Here is a 19481-nt window from a genome sequence, read left to right as displayed (position 1 = left end):
TTACCTGCAGTTCCACGGTGTTTTCGCGTTCTGATAAGAAATATAGCTCCAGAAAAAAAACGAGTGTTTATATTCCTCTTTCCAAGTGTTAATCGTCCACACGATGTGACAAGACATTACTCCCATTAACTGTAACGTAACATCCAAGAGCGCTGATCTTTGACGGAATAATACTTCTGATTGGGGATTCAGACTGATTTATGAGCCAACTAATGAGACACACGGAGCGTGATTCAAACAGCGCGTCTGTGTTTTTCCATTCAGAGATGAGCCTGCTTAGGACCTCCATTCACTAGGTGGCGGAATAATACGAAAGGTGAAGCGGTTACAGTGCTGTTATCAGCACAATATCGTATGGCTCTTAGCCAATCAGATTCGAGAACCAGAAAGAACTGTTGTATAATTTGTAATATGAATTGCTCCAACATCTTTCTATAGATTTTCTATTTTTAAAGGGGACATGTCATGAAAATCTAACTTTTTCCATGTTTAAGTGCTATAATTGTGTCCCCAGTGATTAACCTAGAAAATGTGAAAAAGATCAAATTAGTAGCTTAGTTTTGGTAAACCATTCTTTGCAAGCATGTGAAAAAAAATAGGTAATTGAAATTCAAGTCCCTTTGTGATGTCAGAAGGGGATAATATCGCCCCTTTATCTGTACTATCCAACCACTGTACTGCCATTTAGTGCAGAGATCAGCTCATTTGCATTTTAAAGGACACACCCAAAACGGCACATTTTTGCTCACACCTACAAAGTGGCAATTTTAACATGCTTTAATAAATTATCTATATGACATTTTGAGCAAAACTTTATATGTACTCTGGGGACACAAAATATTTATTTGGCATGTTAAAAAATCTTGTGAAATGTCCCGTTTAATTCATTCATAATTATTTCAATGTATTGCGGAGGATTTTCTTTTTCTGGGTGGATCATCAAGACTATTGGTCCTCCTAGTTGTCAATCAGGAGTGTTGTGCAATTGCATTTTTTTTTAAAAAGTGGAGAAGGCGGTTCTTTTCTAAAATTCGAGAAAATCTTCCGCTACACCTTTAACTTTTAGTGTTAAAATGTTATTAACACAAAACTCACAACTGACTATAAGTCACTTTATTTTGATATGCACTCTATTATAATGAAATGTGCTGAGTCGGGTTCATGTAGGTAAACACTGATCACCTGAATGGTGCCTTCACAATATTATAAATACAACAAAACTTTATATAAACATATAGCTTAAACATCGATGACATTTTTTAACATATTGTAGTAGTTAAAGTTCTTGTCAGTTCTTATTCACAAATAAAAAAAAAAAGGATTATGGGTATTTCTTACAACATGTACTGATAATTTTAAGTTCATTTCCTTGAAAATATTAGTTTAATGAATTTTATACGGTTAAAAGTAGGGCTGTGCAAAAATATTGATACAGCTAACTATCGTGATTTTTTTTCCCACGATAGTGTGTCGATATTTCATTCTCTACTATCGATATTTTAAAACCACATCAAATCCCTCTTTGTTCGACAAACAACCTCCTCCGCCGCTGCTGTAGTTGCTGCTGTCCAGTTGTCTGTCATATACAGCAATTCGGCCAATGTCTCATAAGTTAGCGGGAATGAGAAAATCGCAGAAAATTTAAAAACGCCTGGAGCTTTCAAAGCCGACATGTGGAAGCACTTTGGCTTAAAAAAAGTAAAAAAAATCAGCTTTACTTTTTAACATTTTTTATATATAAAAAAAGTACTGCAACGTATCGCAACACGCAACGTATTGTATCGTATCGTGATACATTGTATCATGCCCCATGTGTCGTGATATGTATTGTATCGTGGGCCCTTGTCAATACCCAGCCCTAGTTACAAGTTAAAAGATTTTTGAAGTATATGTCCAAAACTCAAAATACAGACCTGTTAACCAAAACAACATCTGAAAAAAATCAACCAGATTATTACAGAAGTCACTGCATACAGTAGATAAAGTACATTTATTATTAAAGCCCTGTTTGGGACTTAATAGATATGTTCAGATCCTGAGAAAAAAAACAGATTCTGTTTTTATATGCTAATCACAAGTGTTTACATGAAATCTGTTGGCTTACACAAACTTGCACAGTGCACAGTGCCAAATTAATGAATAAGAGAGAGGGTGTGAAAGATATTGTTTATGTGCCAACATCATTATTACCACAGTTATAGGAGGCGATAGAGGATGACAGAGATTGTAAATTGTTCTTCTTCATTTCATTCATGTGTCATCATATTGTTAAATGTCAACCGCTGAACAGAATGCAAAATTCGGGTAATGCACCAGAACAGATTTCAAGACAAGAAAACGACATGTTTTATTCTGCAAGTCAATATTCACTAATAATCATTCAATAAATTATAGCTCTTAAATGCAAATGAGATTTGAGAGCTGTGGCTGGGGATATAAACAGCTTGGACTGGTTTTACCAGTTAGTCATCTATCTTTTTCCTGCTGGTCATAACTTTTTTAATGGTCAGTTACTAAGGTGGAAACCTATCATATAGGATCCGACAACCTGGTGTATATATAGCTCACAAATGTTAATAAACCGCTTTTACGGTGTCAGTTCGTCTATTAATGTGGTCACATTGTGAACAATCTTTTCCATTTCTCCTTTTGTGTTCCACAGAAGACACGGGTTCGGGCCCTAACAAACACACACATAAAGATTCATTCATCATAAAGATTTCTTCTCAAGATGGTGGTCACGCTGGACCACCCAGCATTGTATATGCTCACCGCTGTGAGTTGCAGCACATAAATACAGCATCGGACGTCAGTGACGAATCGCCCCCCCTGCTCTTCAAAAGGTGACGGTCGGTGCCTTGATTCTCGCTGTGTGCTCCTTTATGACTCCCTAATTTAAACAACCGCAGTCTCTATCTAAAGACAGTATCACACATAAGCTTCACGTTTCAGTCGCGTGCAGAGGTGGCCAGGGGAGCGAAGTGACAGATCTGTTCTTTGTTCAACAACAGGCCCAGCAAGAACATTGCGTTCGGTCAAAACTCCTCCTGGCCAATTAAAGCCTCTCTGTTTTGCTCTCTCAGTGCTGTCTGCCGCTCACCGTGATGTTTAAGGGCAGCGAGGGATAGTGACGTGCGCAGAGATCTCCCGCTGTGCGCGCACCGCTTCTGGCAGACCCTTGTATGGAATAAAAGCACTGGAAAGGAGGCTGCCAGGCGCACAATGGCCTAGGAAGAACAGCCAGTGACCTCAAGAGCGCGGTTTTCCTAAGCAGCCAAGGCACGCGGTAGGCATGACGCTTTTGGCTCACGACATCTCCACTCCAAAGCCGCCTGACCCCCGTTCCTGTCCTCATTTGCATGATGAGATATGCGCAACGAGGCTCGTCTGAGCATCTGGTTCGAGTCACCCAAGATTCACGAGGCGCAATGCATTTACACTGTGCTGTTTAGACTGTCAACTATTTCTCAACAAACACCCCCAGAGGTACAACTCCCTGTTCACGCAAAAAAGACACCGGTCACTCGAGTGACCCTGCAGGGAGAGCGCTTCTCATCCAGTGCGTTGAGCGTTATCTGGTGTTGCGTGTGTGTACCTATTCATTTGACTGGAGGGTAAATATTTGGCTTGGCAATGTCAGCCGGGCCCGGCATGAGTAAGTGCCACTAAGGGAATTCTCCAGCGTTCCCAGGAGGAAAGCGGGCACAGGCCGCTGCTCGTGAGCCACTGGCGGTCGCGAGCGCAGCTGTGCACGTGGAGCTAGCATGCTGTTTCCTTCAATAAAAAGCAGACGTACAGCGACTCACTGCAGCTCTAAATGTCAAGTGCGATACAGAGGCACTTACGTCAAAATGAGATAAGATTACGGTGGGCTCTGCAAGGGCGGAAGACAGAACCCTCGAGTGCACCAGGAAAATGCATTAGAAAGTGACAACCAGAGCTCAAAAAGAAACACATTTAGATTTTAGACTTTCACAAAGCACGTGAACGGCTTTACTTTGCCATCGCACACCCCAAAGCACTATAAATCCATCCTGAATGTTCGCTAATCCCTCTCAGAATTGTTTTCTCTCGCTTAAAAAAGGTACTTAATTTTCCAGCCCTGCCTCTCATCTCGGCAGAAATCTTCACACCTGCCGACTCTCAGCCTGCTCTGATCGGAGGAATCCCCCTGTTATCAGTTGATAGGAGTTTGTGTCATTGCCTGTGTCGAGCCTCGTCGGATGGAGGGCCGATGACTCACGCAACCCATCGATGGGGCAAATCCCATCAGTCATGCTCATCGATGCGTATTAGGCCCAAATCTGCTGGGCAGGACGCCTGTCGATCTGCACAACAGTCGGTACCTGATTACTTATTGATTTGATTTACCTCTTGCGTCACGCCAGCCCCCACAGACCAGCGGCCATTTAGAACTTCAGCGAGGGACAGGTGAGGAATATTGTTGCAGTGCAAAAAATTATTTTCAATAAAAATATCAAAAAATTCTTAAATTAAGATGCTTTTTCTTGATGAGCAAATAGCCCCAAGAAAATAGGGTGCGTCTCATTTCTCTGTCTTACCCCTACCACTCGGTTTTGCGCGTTCATGTGAGGCGAAGTGGCGTCTCAATTCTCAGTTTGATCAAGGGATAGGGCCAAGGCGTAGGGATACATAGCCCTTGAAACAAAGTGTGATAAGGACCACACTGGAATTTTTTCCGGAGAGCCGGCATCAAGATGTTTTATGGCTGAACGTCGAACTGTCAAGGAGTCACACAAATAAAAGTAACATTATTTTCAGCAGTTTAACTGAGATTATATTATGACACTCATGTTTTATGATACTTTTAATAAAATGTTCAAGCGGTTTTATTTGTAATGTTTTTGTCTTGAATCGCTAGTTAAGGCGCTAGCTAGCAGGTAAGTTATGTGCTATTTGTTGAGCTCAGGCAATCGATACCGCAACCTGAGACGACGGCATCTTCTTTGTTTATGTCAACGTTTGTCTGTTTACGTAGCAGCCAGTTAGCGGCAAGGGAAGGTGCCGCAAACGGTAATCGAGTGGTGTCTCATTTTTTAGACGAACGTTCTGTCTTACCCCTTCACTCGGTTTCGGGTAAGCAAAAAAATCTTGAACATTTTTCTTAAACACGAAATAAAAAATTAAAAAAATCAAGAAAAATGTGCTTACCCCATTGGCAGATTTTTTTGCTTGTTTTATTTTTGGTCTAAAAACTAGACTTATTTTCTTGGGTCGTTTTGCTCAAGAAGCATCTTAATTTAAGAATTTTTAGATATTTTTACTGAAAATAAGACTAAAATACTAAGATTTTTTTTCTTGAAAATCATTTTTTGCAGTGTGGAAGGACATTAAAAGATTGCTTTATTTTTATGCGGTAAAACAAAACGAATATACAGCAAAGCCAGCTGGAAAAGAAAGAAAATGTAAGCTTGTTGGTCAGGAACTGTGACCCAGGTCGATTCGAATGTATTTCTATAGCGCTTTTTACAATATTTGCAAAGCAGCTTTACATTAAATACAAAGTAGTACAAGCAAATGCTGATGAAAATATATACTGTATAGACTATATGATATTATAACAAAAATCAGACCATTATGTATATTCATAGCGCTATCAAACAGACACAATCATGACGCTCAATTATTATTTTCCAGTATGTATTTATACAATAAACTGGATTTTGGAATGACAGTATTATCCTCCTGTCAATAACAGTATTGTTTTGATCATTCACAAAAACCTGCTTACTTTAAAGCAAAAAGAAGCCGTAGTATTTGGCGTTCGCTAACAACAAAGCTAGAATATGCCCTCTAAAATGCAAGCAGAAAACTGGGCCACGCTTGCACTGTACAGCCAGAAGCCACCCTGAAGCACACAAATCTGGGCCCAGAGTCAACACTGTTTTACTCCATATGGGAAATTTGCACTTTTTATTACAAATTGCGTATTAGACTAATAAGAAACAGGCAAGACACAGACTACAACTGCCCAAAATGCCAACTCGAAGCCAAGACCATTTTGAAAAGAACCCTTTTGCTCGGAACAGTTGCTTCGGGAAAGCCAAGTCTGCATTTTTTACCTCAAGCAAGTCTAAAGTTTACTTCGCCTTACCCTGATTTAACTAATTACAATATGACTGAGCAACAATTTTAAAATAGCATCTAAACGACGCTTCAAACAAAGAAATTCGCTCGCAGAAGTTACGGATCTCTCTCACGGGACGCACAGATGGCACCGAAATAGCCCATAATGATGCGCAAATGAAAGTTGCGTTAGATCAAGGTGGAAATCTGATGTCTCTTCTGTCCTTTGAGGCCATGTTGAGCTGTGCCAATAAGGTGATGTGCTGTTTTTCCACTCACTTTAGCACGGGTGACATCAACGCAGGGCAGCGTGGGGGCTCTGGCCAGGCTGTGATTGGGTTAGCTGGCTCTAATGGCTCAGTCTATAGAGGGACTGCATTAACCTCACACACAGCTACACTACTGATTACATTCATAATACTAATGAGGACGTGTCTGGTGTCCCAAATCAGAGTAATAAAAGCAACCAGAAACCCGAGAGAGATGCATTCAACACACACATATACACACTCACGTAAACTTCCTGTTCTCTATATGGAACATGATCTATAACCGGGCACAATGCCTTTAATCTTTATAATCCTGGTCAAGTATATTTAAATTACTATATTTTATCAATGGGCACAAATTTTGGGGAATCCAGTTCCTCTTAAGGTTTTCCTTCCTCTTGACTGTGTTTTATCTGCTATTTTATTTTATGTGTAGGATGCACCGAATCCAGATCTTTTTGGTTCGGCCGAATCCGAATACCGAATCCTACCCGCATCCTTATTCCATTAACACAGTAAAACACATTAATGAAGTAAACAACGTCCACAGCAGTGTATTTTTCATTTTATTTAATTTTAACTGTAAAAAAAGGATAGGCAACATGCCAGGATGACAAGTTGAAAAAACTTGTTGCGACACGCTCGTTTTTCCAATAGGCAAGCAGCTAGTGGGTTTTTTCTGTGCTGAAAACCGGCGCTTGGCTGAGTTAAAAAATATTCAACTTTGAGTGAAAAGCTCCGCTCGTCAATGTCAGTTTTCACACGGCCGTCCAATTACAGTGGAGGAGGGGCGGGACATTACCACAGCAACCAACCGGCTCACAGCTGAAGCATCACAGCTACCAAAGCCCTCGGCTGAAAAACAGCTGGCATTCGGCGTCCTCAAGGCGTTTTCAGCCGCGTTTAAAAGTTTTGGTGTGTCCCACCGAAAGAAAAAGCTCATCTCCACGTCAGCACTCGATGTGTGTAATCAACGGCCGCGTGACGTCGACCAGCTAATGAGGGTTCGGTTCGGTGAAAAAAAAATATAGGATTCGTCCGAACCCGAACCCCGTCAAAAAGCCCAGTATTCGGCTGAATCCGAATCCTGGATTCGGTGCATCCCTAATGTGTACAAATAAATCTTGGATTTAGTGATTTATTTAGTTTATCTATTAATTTTGGAAAATCAAAAGATTTATAACTCAACTGAAAGTTCTTTACAACTTCAATAACACACCTGACGGCTATAAATTTTAAAAGATCCTGAACCCTGGAATTCAATTCTTCCCAGAAAATCAATAATTAACTTTGCTTCAAATGATCCGATTATTACAGACAACATAAATGATAGCAGGAACTACAATCTTCAAAAGCCTTGGATAACTTATAAAATGAGTGAAATGACACAAACTCTCTTTTCCAAGAAATGCTCAGCGGTCAGGACACAGGCTTCATTATCTGCTGAGGGTTGTATTTACAGCAGACGGCTTTCTCTGAAGCCTGGATAAAAGGCTAAGGAGGTTGAATCTGATGTTTAATGAATCAGAGAAAGTGTGGTTCTTACTTGTGCCATGCATGATGGAGCTGACACCATCCAGAGTATTCAACGGGCAAAGTCCATTTGGTGTCAGTGAGATGCTGAATACTGTAAACTGCCTAATGACGTTTAGCTATGTTTAAACAACTTATGGACACTTATGTTCTGAGCTAAATAATGCCATACTGTTTACTGCATATATATTTTTTCTGTTTTTGGGATGTTGACATGTCCTGCGATGATAAACAGTATGCAGCTCTTATGAACTCATATATTTATTAACCGTTGTGGGTTGTTGAGGCCATTTTTGTTTTTTTATGTTTTAATTTGGTCACAAGTTTCTCTGTGTTTCAGCCAATGGAATGATTTTTGGTGACAAATCTTATATTTACACATATTTTGAGAAAATGCTTTGAGATTTTTCAAAAACTCAACAATATGCTGTGGGCAACTTTACTACCCTTTCGCATTGTTCTTGTACAAAAAGCCACTAAACTAAACGGCTGTAAAAATGTACCAGATGAATATTTTTTCCAATTTTTTTAATCGCTCTCAGTACTGATCAAAACTATCAAATGCTTACAAAATGTCCATGATTTTAACTCTTTAATTGCCAAGTTTATAAGTGGTGTCACTGATTTGATGGAAAAAAACTCAAAAAAAGATTGATTTTCAATAATAAAAAGTGATTGTGGACTGGATTTTTTTACTTTTTTTCACAGTCTTGGGCTTGTCAAAGATTGGTAAAAACATTGGGTTTGATGCATTTTTAGTTTTTGTGCAGGATCAGTTTTTATTTTTTTCCTCCCTAATTAGTTGTTCGTGTCTTTTTTGCCCCATTGACTTCCATTATAACAAAATTTTTTGATTGCAAAGCCATAACATCATACGGAAGAGGATTAGGGCCACTGGTGAAAAAAATATTTGAATTCTGACTTTATTCTCAGAATTCTGACTTTAATCTCAGAAATCAGAATTCAAATATTTTTTTCACCAGGGGCCCTAATCCTCTTGCGTAACATCATATAATCATGCATTCTTGATTTTTGGCGGTTTTTCCTTTTGCTAAGAGATAAAATTTGTCATTTTTACTGTTGATCACCATGTGGCACCATTAACCCTTTAGTAGGCCTTTGCAAAAAAACAGAGCTTTATTTCTGGCTTGTACATAAGTGACACCACTTATGAACTTGACAATTAAAGAGTTAAAAACATGGAAAGTTTGTAAACATTTGGTAGGTTTGATCAGTACTAAGGTTGATTAACAGATTTATGAAAAAAAAATCTGATAAATGTTTTACAGCCGTTTAATTCAGTGGCCTTTTTTGTACACGAACAACCAGAAAGGGTAGTGAATGGAAACAACCCACAAGGGTTAAGAGACTTTTAAAAAATCGACTTGTCTGTGCAGAAAAATGATAAATGGTAATGAAAATGATAAATAAATGGTATGTTGTTTATTAAATTTTAAAAAATCATGGAAATGTCAACTATCCATATGCATACTACTGTACCCAGTAGGTAGTAGGGGTGTTACGATTCTCCAAATCCTCGATTCGATTACATTTTTGATTCTAAGACCACGATTCGATCCGATTCTCGATTTTTACATATATTTTTTTTTTTAAGACAAAAATGATATGCCATTATTTATTATTATTATTATTATAGTTTAACATTGACATGCACATTGCACAACTCGCATGGGGGTTTGTGGGCTTCACTTAACGCGAGAGCTTGTGGAGAGAGGATTCCTTCTTGCACGCACATGGACTTAATGCACATGGACTTAATGCGCGTGTCTTGGACTTAATGCGCGTGTCTTGGACTTAATGCGCGTGTCTTGGACTCATAGCATCTGAAATAAATCCAGCATCATAAGCAGCTGCGCTTCTCTCTGTCTCACGTGCACACGCTCTCGCATCTGTCCGAAGTCTAAACATAAACTAAAGTAGTAATCCTTATGTATTTGTTCAGTTTAATGCGTTTCATGCGAGCTGAGGCAAACTATCCCTTTTGTTTAAACCCGCTGCATCTTTGCGCCTCCCTCACTCTCGCGCACGCGCATCTCTGAGAGTTTTTTTCCCTCGCTAGGCAAGCCGACCAGACGTGACATGGGGGCGTGGCAGCATCGACGATCCCATTTTTTAATTCGAAGTTCGAAGCTGTGACTTAATTTCGATCGATTTCGATTAAAAATTGAAATTGTGACACCCTTAGTAGGTAGTATGCCCTTCCCAACATTACCTTAATAAAACCCTAATCCCAAATACATGCTAATGAGGTAAGAACAGCAAAAGAGTATTGCTTGCATCAGCTTTATTGAAGCAGGGTGTTAGGGGGCATTGAAACAACAGTAGCTTTGTGTGCATGGAGTTTGTGAGTGTACTTCTAGTTTTCTATTGCCAGTCAGCCATAACCATGATGAAGAACAGAGGGGTTTGAGGTAGTAATTTGTCTAAAAGCACCAGAAGTCTCATTTACTGTGAGCAATCTGAGAGACAACAAGGTACTGCAGGGGTCTTCAACTACTCTTCTTCGTGGGCCGGATTTTAAAACTGTAAATATGATGCGGGCCAAATATTTACCCTATTTTTACCATTTACATATATATATATTAAAAGCGTCAAAATAACGTGTACTGCGCCTAGTTTGCTGCTTAAACATTTTGAGTTTACTCGCTTCATTTGCGCGTGAAACCCGCACGTGAAATTCTAGTCATCGAGACATTCACGCGAAAATCCGCGTTATGGGAGGGGCTTTTGCGACTCTGCTCGCTATCTGTAATCATGTCACTTCTACAGCATGCTCATGATTGGTTAACGCGGCGCGTTTTTCCACCAAAGTTTAAATTTTTCAACTTGCGCGTTTGCCGCGGCAACGCTCAAATCGCGCCATTTGTGCAAAACTAGACTCGCGAATGAGGCAGAATCACGTCTACCGCGCTGCGCTAAACGCCTCATTCGCACCGCGAGACCTCCAGACACGCGTCAACGCGTCTTCTCATTGACTTAACATTGAAATCACTCGCACTTTACGCCTCTACCGCGGCTAGTGTAAACGCAGCATTAGTGTAAATAAGCAACGCATGCAGAGCTCTTAAACTTCTTTTGTTTATAACTGTTTAACTTTCATAAATTGTTACATTTCAAGTATTCACAACATATAGCAATCTTCTCCTAATGACTAAAACTGCACTTCCTGTTTTCTTTTTTAATATTTTAAAATATATAGGCTACACCGCCTTTCCTTTGTGCACTACATTCGGATGAGACTGTCGGAGTTCGTCCCCTCCTGGCAGTCGTAATGAAATTTCAGTTTAATCGTAAATCCATGCCAACATGAGAGAGAAGCTCATTCCAGCACATGAACCTTATATATGAAGAGTTTGGTTCCAAAACGCGATAAAAAAAATAAGTTACCGCCAAAATCAGTATTGTATCAGCATTGACAGTGTTATTAATATGATAATTAATAATGCCATTAATGTTTTTTTAAACGAATATAACATGGCAAAGATGAATGCAAATTTATATATTTATTCAATAGTTTTATAGCATTTTGAAAAATAATCAGTTTTTATAATAAATCTTTGAAAGTCAAATAATGGATTTTTTAGATTTTAAAACATACAGATGCTGTTCAAGTTAGTTTAATGTATATTTAAAATTCTTTACTAGCAATGCCCCAAAAATATTTTTTGTGCCGAAACTCAATTACTTAGAATGACGGTACCGATGGTTTTGCTATTTACTTATTTTAAAATATAATTTAGCAAAATCCTAAAAGTGCAGTGTACAAAATGTCTTTGTCAACCAATTGGCCAATGTCTGATAGTGGGAAAAATAACTTGTATCTCCCAATGTCAAATATAGGCCATCGGTGCATTCCTAGTTTTTACATTACTCCAACCCACTAAAATAAGTTAAAAAATTTCTACAGCAACTCAACACTGGTCATAATTTAAAATAGTAAGTTGAAATGACTTGTGAACCCTAAATGAAACTGAAATGAAAAAACTGTAATATGTTTAGAAATATTGTGGATTTACAAAAGCTACACTATTTTTGAAAAATTAATGTGCCCTCATAATCTTTAATCAAAAACGCAAATCTCCTCCCCTGCTAATAAAGTTCTGTCTTTACTTCCGGTCATATGGTATGGCAGGTGGGCGGGGTCAGGGAAAAGATTGCAGCTATTAGCCATTATGACCCAACTTCAAATAAGACAATCAATACTTCTGTTTCATGGCGATTTTAAAAATGTAGGCAGCAAAATATCCCTAGCAGTCACTGGGGTGGTACCCTTTCAAAAAGTACACGTTTGCACCTAAAGAGTTCCTATAAGTTTTTCTGAGGTAAATATTGGTACCAAATGTATAGCTTACATAATAGGACCTTCTTGAAAGGGTCCAGTGACAGCTTTTTGTCTGACAGTTCACAGTCCATTCCCAGACTCAACGTCTTATTTCATTTTAAATCTTAGTCTAAATACTGTTCATTATCCCCCCTAATTACTGTGCTTTTCCCAACGCAGGAGTCCCTCTTGTACGAGAGCCAGTTTAATGCCCGAGGCACACTGTTCTCCTCCGTCCTAACACCAGCGCACGCTTTCCTTTCTACACCAAAGACCTCAAACAGTCGGAACCGTTAAGTGCATAAGAAAGATGCAATGCTTTTATGGCTCATATCTGCCATGAGACAAGAGATAATTGGGGAAACTGGGACAGGGTGGATGCTTCAATCACTTTCTCCTCCCTTTAGATCTCAAGAACTTTTGGATGAGATGAGAAGCAGAGCTGAGTTATCAGAGCAGCGTGACTCACTAATTCACCAATAGTTCACATAAACATCTCATGCAGAATGATTTACTCTCTTCCATAAAGAGAGAAAAGGAGAAGTTTTTAACACATAATGAAAATGAATGTGGACGGGAGGACTGTTGAAATGACATAAGCACAGACCCATGTACTTTAATCCACATTGTAAGGCCCATGACGCATAGATTTGTGTGAGGATCATATCACGTTTTTTACTAAAAATCTTCACACACATAATATATGACCAATAGATCAGGTTTGAACTTACCGAGCCCCTAAGGTGACATTGGAGTAAAAAAAAATTGAAAGTTTAGTTTCATGTGCTCACGTGAAACTTTCATGTGCTCACGCGAAACCTTCATGTACAGAATTTTTTTTTAAGTTTAGTTTTGCGTGCTCACGTGAAACTTTTGCGTGCGCACGTGAAACTTTCGCGCGCATGTGAAACTTTCGCACGTGCACGTAAAGGTATCGCTTTCACGTGCGCATGTAAAAGTATCACGTGCACACCCGATAGTTTGATTTGCGCACGCGAAACTAAACTCGATAGTTTCTTGTGCGCATGCGACAGTTTTATGTGCGCGCGCAACAGTTTCACGTGCGCGCGCAACAGTTTCACGTGCGCGCGCGAAAGTTTCGCTTCATTTAATTTTTGCTCCATGGCCCCTTAGGGGCTCCATATTAACTCAATGTTTACTTACAAGATAAATACACATTTGATGTCACTGGGGTCAAATCTGATTTTAGACTGAAAAGCAAGACTTCTAACACAAAGCTGTCTTTTGGCTTTTAAATTCAATGCACAATTTATACAGATACCTTTTGTTTTTCTTCATTTAGAGCTTACAGTCTTTGTTCACTTTCATTATGAAAAAACATCACAGGACTTTCTTCAAAAATTCCTCAAAAAAATAAAGTTGTATAATCTTAGAGTGACATAAGGATTAGTAAATGAGGACAGAATTGTCATTTTTGGATGAACTATTGCTTTAAAGTATCCAATCTCTGTCCGAAACCGAAATAGTGTGGTTTTGCACAGGCTGTGATGAGTGAGCATTCCTGTGGCCTTGTGAATGTGCTCCTTTTGTGCATCTGATCTCTCTCTCTCTCTCTCTCTCTCTCTCTCTCTCTTTCCTGTTCTCTATCCATTCTTTTCTCTTTTTCTTTTAGCCAATTTGTTAATTGGAGCGTTTTACCCCGCACTCACGGCACACTGCTGTTAAATTACACACATGGTTTTTGCCTCCATTAATGTCAGACTGAATCACATCGCCGGCGTCAGTCAGCACTCGTGAACGCAGCACCCAGCAGCGTCTGCCCCGTGATTGACATGAGGCTATGCTCCATTGGTGTAGTGTGTTATAGATTAGTTAAGATGACTCTAGTGCATCTAACTGATCTAAACTACTACACCTGAGGGACACCAATGTCGTATAATTGAGATATTTGTAAAACTAAACAAAAAGCATAGGCACAGTTTGCCATGGGAAGCACTTTTCACTAAGGCTACGTTTACACGTGGGCGACTATTTTCATAAACGAACATTTCAAGCTCTCCGGTTTAAAAAAATAAAATCGTGCACACATGTCAGTTTTCAGAAAAGTGTTCATTTACACATACCCGTGTGTCATCAAGAGCACGCCAAACCTGTAGGTGGCGGTGTAACGAGAAGCTCAAGCCCACGTAAGCCAATCAGAATCCCGAAAATAGCAACAACAGCAACAAATCACTTCCTCTTCCTCTTTTAAACAAGGTCGCACTTTTGACATAGCTGCGAGCTCTGGCGCATACTGTGACGTTGGCTGCCTAAACACCCGTTTCTCTCAGTTTACATACAAACGTGCGAACGAAGATTTTCAAAATGTCCACTCTGGACGGAGTTTTTAGAAAGAATCGGTTTCGGAGGCAAATTCTCTGTTTGCATGTTAATGAAGGGCACAAACGAGGGGGAATGTCTCCGTTTTTCAAATAGCCATATACGTGTAAACGGGGCCTAAGTAAACATATCAAATACACTGTAAATAAACTTAACAGATTAACATTACATACATTGAGGGGGGCAAAAATGACCAAATCACTATAATAATTTGACTGAAATTCAACTAAACACGTTAAAAAGTGGTGGGTTGATTTAACCCAGGGTTAAATCAATACTGAACAGAACACACTGCTGGGTTAAAAATTACCTAATTGCTGGGATGTTTCAGAGTGTAATAATCATGTGATAATGCCTATTTATAAGTATTGCATTTAATACTTTACAAATGAAACTGTCATTAGGACGTTTACCGTATTCTGCATTTCACTGACACCTGCAAATGGACTTTGCCCATTGAATACTCTGGATGGTGTCAGCTCCATCATGCATGGCACAAGTAACAGTTTAATTGATTATTTATGTATTCTATTTTAGAATTAAAGGCATTCAAAACCCAAAACCCCTTTCATGCAGCCAGTTTTTATTAGAAAATTGCCAGAGTGTCTTCTGTTTAAATACAAACACTTCCCGGAACTGATCCTGGGATCGTTCCCGGATAGGGGACCTACAGTAGTAACATTGCCAGAATTGCCGGAACACAACCTGTGTGAAGAAAAGGCAAAACAATGCTGTATGGGGTGTGTTGTACGGAGGAAAAATGTTATAGCAATGACAAAGTTATCATTCAACTCTTTGACCGGGGGTTTTAAATGCAAATTAACGTTCATGAAAAAAACATTCATTCAAACTGGAATGAAGCAGAGATCAGGGAGTTCCTCACTATCCATGCTGAAGCTAAGATCGTTCACCAGCTTAAAGGTGCAGTGTGTAAATTTTAGCCGCATCTAGTGGTGAGGTTGCGAATTGCAACCAATGGCTCAGTCCACTGCTCTTCCCTCGGTTTTGAAACGCATAGAGAAGCTACAGTAGCCACCACAAAAAAAAGTCATTGACAGAGACAATTTAGTAAAAAAAGTTTGTCCGTTAAGGGTTTCTGTAGAAACATGGCAGCACAAAATGGCGACTTCCATCTAAGGGGACCCTCGGTGTATGTAGGTAAAAACGTCTCTTCTTAGGTTATAAAAACAGTATGGTTTATTATAAAAAGGTCTTTATGCACCCCTGATAATATAGTTTTGTATATTATTTTGCATTTCTGTCAAGAGATCCTTTTAAAAATTACATACTGCACCTTTAATGGAACAGTTACGCAATGCGCTACTTTATAATTGCATAAAAAACCCCGCACAAGTAAGAGAGAGGGAAATCGCAGATGATGAGCAAACTTAAGATGCTGTGAAAAATATTTCTTTGCACGATTACAATTACATAACATGTAACACCCTGTTGACTGTCTTTACGAGATTTGTGCACAAAATCAAGAAAATCAAAAAATCTTGAAACACATGATCAATGCATTTTCTGGAATCTTTGTGTGAAAATGGCTCAAAAACTTAACATAAACTAAAACTAAAAAGAAAACCAAGAAACTAAAAGCTACTGTTTATTAGGAAAGATGACTTGTCAATACTGTACTGTATGGCTGGCTCCAACTTTCTTATTTCCGATTCTCACCCTATTTCATGTGGTCTTTAAACTCAGTGCCATAAGATTTCCAAGGACTATCTCACTCACTTAAAGTTTGCTAAAGCTGGTGAGCTGTGACGCAAGCGCAGGAGACGAAGTGATGATGAGATCCAGCTGTGAACTGCTCAACTTTTCCCCTCAATGAAAACTCTGAAAACGGCCTGAGCTCAACGCTACCTAGATGTTTGACTGGACCGGATCTTATTGCATTAAATACTAGTTTTCGTGTCATTTTGTGTTTCAGGGGTTAACATCGATGTTTTTATTTGGTCAGGGTGGCCAGCCTCCGACCACATCAGCAAAGTGACAAAGTTCAACTTATGTTACAATATGTTTTTAGCGCTAGCGTGTATTTAGAGCAGAACTTCCTTGGCCCCGGCAGACCACGGCTCTGCCATCGCAACAACAGAAGTGAGAAAACGAGCCAATCCCTGGTCAAACCAGGCTAAATCCTACAGATGCTAGCAAGCAGGCAGGTTTCCAGGGCCAAAGGCAAGCAGAACCACAGACTGCGGGTGGAACGGACCTGATGGAGGTGTCGTTCTGGGCCAAGTCCCAGAGCGACTTCGAGCAGCGTATTTCCCTGTTTGTTACACTACACAAGCTTGATTGCAGTTTCTATGCAGGTCTCATGAGGAAAAACAACCTACGTAACTGCAGAGCGGCCGGCCCACGTGAGGTTTGTTCTGAGAGACCGGCGCTCTTGTTGTCATCATTCTGACAGTGTACACACATCTGTACTTTCCATGTGCTTCTGAGGGAGAATACAAATGAGCATGTAACGCTGATTTATCATGAGGGGTCACATTTTTGGCCGCACTTCGAGCAGAAGTAACAAGCCAAGACAATTGTATAAATCCTCATGAATCAGACACTGATTAAATTCAAGGGGGAAAAATGCAGAACAGACAAGGACATTTATCTTAATATGAGTTGAGTTTTCTCTGACAAAAATGAACGGATAAATAAATACATTCAAGTAGTTGCATTTTTACAGTAATGACTCCCATAAGATCGTTCATTGACGCAAATAACACTTGCTAATTTACACAAGCTAAAACAAAAGGATTAAAAGACAATTTCTCAAAAATCCTGTTGAAAATAATGGAAGGACTGTGGATGTTTTAATCTTTAGTTCTGGGTAAATCAAATGTATATATAAATACACACATATATGTATAAATTAAAGAAAAATTTTGTTTATGTATAATTTTTAAAAGTATCATTGCTTAACCTGCACATTTCTTTCAAACTTTATTTACCTTCTTTTTGGCACTATGACTTATTAATACATTTTCATGATGATGATGTTGTCATATTTATTTGCATAGTAATTTTCAATTGTTTTGTATATGTTTCTTGTTACAAAAAATTAGGACTGTCAAAAGATTAATCACGATTAATCGCATACAAAATAAAAGTTTGTTTTTGCATAATATATGTGTCTGCACTATGTGATTATTTTGCATATATAAATACAAACACATGTACTTAAGAAACATTATATATATATATATATATATATATATATATATATATATATATATATATATATATATATATATATATATATATATATATATATATATATATATATATATATATTAGTGCTGCCTCACGATTAGTCACGATTCGTTGCAGAATAAAAGTTTTTGTTTACATAATATATGTGTGTGTACTGTGTATAATTTATATTATATAAAAAATGAAGAGTTTCATTGCAAAACGAGTTTTTTTAATTTTTCAGAAATCTAATTTTTTGGTTGTGCATTCCAATTAATATCAATTCAACTGCAGTTGGTTTGTTTTGATTTAAACCTTCATAACTTAAAAAAACAGCTAAGTAGCACCATAAAACAAAATAATAACATGATACCATAATAATAAACATGTTTTGACAAAAATGTTAAAAACGGAGTTATCTCGTTTTGCAACGAAACTCTTCAAATACAAATATTTATTATATAAATATATTTTTTCTTAAAATTATACATGTATGTGTGTGTATTTATATATCCATAATTATTATACATAGTACACACATATATTATGTAAACAAAAACCTTTATTCTGCAAACGATTAGTCGCGACTAATACAAACTTTTATTTTGTATGCGATTAATCGCGAGTAATCTTTTGACAATCCTAATTATTTGTAACAAGAAACATATAAAATACAAAACAACTGAAAATTACTACACTGTAAAAAATACTTTGCTGCCTTAAAATTTTTTGTTAAATCAACTTAGATTTACAAGTCATGTCAACAGAGATCAGTTGTCACAACTTAAAAAATATAGTTGAGACAAGTCAACTTAATTTTATAAGTTGTGACAACTCACCTGTAGTTATAACAACTCATCTCTTGTCAAGATTAATAATAGTAAGTTGAAATGACTTAAGGCAGCAAAATTTAAGACAGCAAAGTATTTTTTACAGTGTATGCAAATAAATATTACAACAACATCATTGAAAATGTATTAATAAGTCATAGTGCCAAAAATAAGGTAAAGAAGTTTCAAAATGTGCAGGTTAAGCACTGATAGTTTTAAGCACCATTACTAAATATTTTAAAATAGCTGCTTCTAAAAATAAAGCTAAAGAGAAACTGGTGTTAAAACAATAACATGCATTTCCTAGAATAAAGTGTAAACATCACTGTTTCCAAGTAAAATTCACATCCAATCCCTTCCTTACCACAACAACTTAACCCAATAAGAGAAGATTTGTGAGTATGGAGGGCCGGGGAGAAAGTATTGTATGTGTATGTACTGCTGAATGGACAGTCCTGAGAGTGAATGGAGATTTCATGCCCACCGGCTCATTCTGACATTAACACAGGCCCTTGTGTACCCCTGAGAGCTCAGCTAATGATATGATCCCAACCCTGCCAAACAGAAGCACTGCGGCTCTCCAAGGTGCATGTGTTTCCATTGCCTTAATAGCTCGACCAGCCTTACACGCTTACTGCATTCTCTCATCGGTGACACTGATGAGCACTTCCTCAGAAATCCATTTTCCGATACACAGTTTATACACAGTTACCCTGTTAGAGATTACACTCCTGGAAAACAAACATTAAAATAGAGAGAGAGAGAGACAGAAAGAAAGAAAGAAGTGTAATTTTTTCTGGGTTTGGTAAATAGCCGAGTGCTGTACAGTAAGCAATGTAGTCTGCCTCTGATTTTCAATAAACTGAATGTGAAACAATATGCAGTATC

The 19481-nt window shown here is 38.3% G+C and overlaps 1 protein-coding gene across 2 annotated transcripts in view; it reads right to left on the bottom strand.

Moving 5' to 3' along the window:
- pde3a (phosphodiesterase 3A, cGMP-inhibited) overlaps positions 1-19481 on the bottom strand; it is a 90217-nt gene that overhangs the window by 53714 nt on the left and 17022 nt on the right. The window lies entirely within an intron of this gene.

Source organism: Misgurnus anguillicaudatus, chromosome 1 (genome assembly GCF_027580225.2).
Source record: "Misgurnus anguillicaudatus chromosome 1, ASM2758022v2, whole genome shotgun sequence".
Lineage (NCBI taxonomy): Eukaryota > Metazoa > Chordata > Actinopteri > Cypriniformes > Cobitidae > Misgurnus > Misgurnus anguillicaudatus.
The sequence above is the reverse complement of the archived record's forward strand: the minus strand, read 5'-3'. Positions and strand labels throughout refer to the sequence as shown.